The following is a 3,960-nucleotide window of genomic DNA, read 5'->3' as shown; positions in this document are numbered from 1 at the left end:
CTTGCAAAAGAAAAATTTTTCTTTCCTGTTCTTTTTCCCTCTTCCCCATCTCCTTCCTTCTCTCCTTCCTCTCTCTCTCCTCTCATTTCCCTAATTCTCCCCTTCCTCCTTCCCTCTTCTCTTGCTCCTCCTTTTTAACCCCTCTTCCTTTTCACCCCTAAAGGTTGTTGTATGGTGTATTGTGTATTGCCATAGTCTTAAGAAAAGATATTGTACATTATGATTTTATGAACATATTTGCTTTATGATCTTTCATTGATATACCATAGATTTGAGCTCATTCTCTAACTTCCGAAATGCATGAAGAGATATGAAAAATCCTGTCTTCTTACGCAGGTAAATCTAGACCTTTGGCAGTTTTGCTCTTAGTTCATTGCTCCTGTTAAAGACTTCACCGTTTTTACACAAATATTCTCACCTTCGGTCTGTTCCAATACTCATTCTTATTTTCTAATTGTCCCTAATGTAAAGTTTGGCACTCCAGCAGAAACTCTATATAGATGTAGATATATATAGATACATCTAGAGAGAGCAGTTCCTTCTTCTAAAGACTTTCTAAAGAAAAATAAATAAATAAACACAATATATCTAATTTGATTTTATCTGACATGATTTTAGATGGTGCTCACAGGAGGTGAAAGCTTTGGTATGGTTCCAAAGTAAATGTAATAAATCTTTCCTAGCAAATTTACATTCTCCTGCTTTGCACATTTCAACTTATGTCATTTAAAGTTGCTCTATATTTCATTAGGGATGCTAATTGGTCCCAGCGCATTATTTATAGAAAACACCTTTAGCCTACAAAGTTCCATTGTAATTACTTATTAAGATGTTACTTGCATTGTTCATAGCACCTTAACTGGTACAAAGTAAAATAGAAATCTAATTTATTTTTCTCTAAATCTTTTTTAGGCTCACTTAATTCTTAATTCCTACAAGAGTATTTTAAGTTTCCAGGACTGAGATAACTTTCAAGATATTATGCATAAGAAGTATTCTTTCTGTTTTTGTAAATGTTGGATTGATAGCATTTCTGTCACTACCATTTAAAAATTTTTCAGAGTATAACTGACTTTATTATCAAAAAATGTTTTCATGGCAATTGACTAAGTATCTGAAGGTCAAAAGAATTATTTACTCTCAAAAATCATAAGGATTTAGCTCTAATAATAAAGCCATTTAGATGTAAGTTATTTGACTCATGATGTGACTTATTTAATCTGTTTTCATGTCAGTTAAAGTGGGAGTGGTGAAGAAGAGGATGCTATTCATGAAAAGGAGCAAAAGCAGCATCAATCCTAAGAATCCAAAAGCACTAGAATTAAGTTTGCATATAGTTTTGCCACTTAATTGTTGTGTGACTTTGACAAATTCATTTCATGATCTAAGCTAAAGTTTCATTTTTATTAAATAGTAACAGTGTCCTACAACTCTTAAAGGGATATGTTGAATGCTAAATGAATAATATTCAAAAAGAACCTGGAATGTCTGGTATATGGTAAATTACAATAAGATATAGCTATTATTGTTTTCATTTTATATCATTTCACTTATAAAATAAATTTTAAAAATACAGTCATATCATTGACTACTCCTACCCATTAATAGATAATTGTTATATAATCCGAGCTACTAATACAGCTTCAAGAGCTGTTGAACATGAGTAAAAAAAAAAAGATGTAAAATTAGATTATGTTCTAGCATCCCTCTTTTCAAGTTCTGTGTTACCAACCTAAGACACAATTAGCTTATTTATTTTCATTTTCTTAAAAATAAGAACATAAATGTTCTTAATACTGATGTGATTTTCTTATCTTGATCCAGAGGGAGAATTAGGCAGCAGATAAAACTTGCTGGTTATAAGAAAAGCCCAGTAATGCTCTCCAACATTTAAAACTAAAATTATCAAGTCATATCCTACAGGTAAATTTACTCAAACACAATAGTGAAGAAGACATTTAAGATTCCTTCCTTTTGGTGAGAACTTTCGATTGCAAAGCTCTTAAAAACCACATATTTCCAGATCAGGATAACATTTCTTTAAAACCTGGCAATGCTCATCTTTCTAGATAAAAGAGTCTCTTTTTGTACTTGACAATGCAACTTATTGGGGGTCTCAACTTTATTAAGTTCACAAGCTATTATGAAATCATTATTGGAAAAAAATTATCAAAGCTACTTTTGGGTGATCTTAAGGTCATTTCTCTCTAAAATAAAGGTGATTTGTCATAAAGGAAAATATAAATTGGATTCCTAAACTTGCACAACAAATATCAAGTGGGTCTTTAGTGCACATGTAACCTGTTTAATCAACAATGCATTGGCTAATATCAGCACGTTGATGCCATTAACTGAACGTAGTCTCACAATTATGAGTTGCCTGCTTAAAACATTTGGCTCAGAGAGACAGCCACAAATACAAATTCTCTCTTTTTTTCCTTTTTCCTTTTTTACTAAGCATTTTTCCTCTATATAAGTTTATCAGGAGCAATATACTTTAAAATACATTAAAAATGCTTATACAGAGTATCGTTATTAATAATGAGGCAGAAAAAGGGCACAGAAGTTTTTGAGTATTCATTATTAGCTGTTTCTCTGTTGGGCACTTCTATAGGCTGAATGTCTGTGCTTCTCAAATTCATATGTTGAAAATGAATCCCCAAATACCATCTAATGGTATTTGGAGGTGGGGCCTTTAAGAGGTGATTAAGTCAGGAGAATGGAGCCCTCACAAATGAGACTAGTGCCCTTATAAAAGGGGCCTGGAGGGCTCCCTCTTCTCTTCCACTGCATGAGGATACAGTGACAAGACAGCCATCTCAGGACCAGGAAGCAGGTCCTCATTAGACAGTGAATCTGCTGGCATCTTGATCTTAGAATTCCCAGTTCCAGAACTGTGAGAAATAAATGTCTGTTATTTACAAGCCACCCAGTCTGTGGTATTTTGTTACAAAAACCTGAAAGGACTAACACTGACACCTTTTGCATAATCTCTCCCTTAACGTAACAGCTCTTTGAGGTAGGCATACTAAATTCATGTTACCACTAAAATCACTGAGACTAAGATTAATATCAAGTTCAAGATAAACTTCTAGGAACCCAATTCCTTCTTACCCCAATCTAATGACTTTTATAATCTATAATAATACTTTAAAAATCCATCACAAAGGCTTTTATAAATGTCAGTGAGGTAGACTTAACTGTGAATAAGATAGGAAATTAATTTTTGTGAAAGATTTTTTATATATCCATATATATGAAATTTTATAATTTTGTATTTTTCATAAATGAATTCTATATTTTATAAGTATTACAGAAACATTCTTTATAAGAATATTATATGTGCCTTTAACATATTTACATATATATGTATATAAACATTTCTAACATTTTGATCTAGGGAAATATTTCAAATATTAGACCTACTGTATTGAATCCAATCCCTAGTAACTAACTTAGACTGAAGTGCTTAGTAACCAATTTCTTTTTTCATTTGTTTCCTAGCATTATTGTTCTCTCAGTTCTCCATCTTCTGGATTCTTGCCATTCATAGCGATTTCTCTGCAGTTTGCTTAGACTCCAAGGAATGAAATATTTCCCTTGGCCATTGTTTACTTTCTCTAGGAGATGACACTTTATAGACTGCACTTCCTAGGCTATTCATCTACCTTGGACTCGTAATAACAGTTGCTAATCAAACACAAAGGAATCGACCTGGAATCAAAATGTCCTCTCCTGAATATATTGTGCCTCTTTACATAAGCTTCTAAAATAATGGGTAAAATTGAAAGGACTCATTACTTGGTAACTATTTCAAAAGCAATTATTTTCCATTTAAGCAAACAATTTTGAAAACAGCTTGATTATATGTTTGCTGTGAATCTAAAAATTACTGATTCTTTTCGATTTATCTATATAGAAACTTCAAGTCTGTAACTATACACCATCTTATTCTAATGT

This window comes from Pteropus medius, unplaced genomic scaffold (assembly GCF_902729225.1).
Source record: "Pteropus medius unplaced genomic scaffold, Ma_sr-lr_union100, whole genome shotgun sequence".
Lineage (NCBI taxonomy): Eukaryota > Metazoa > Chordata > Mammalia > Chiroptera > Pteropodidae > Pteropus > Pteropus medius.
The sequence above is the reverse complement of the archived record's forward strand: the minus strand, read 5'-3'. Positions refer to the sequence as shown.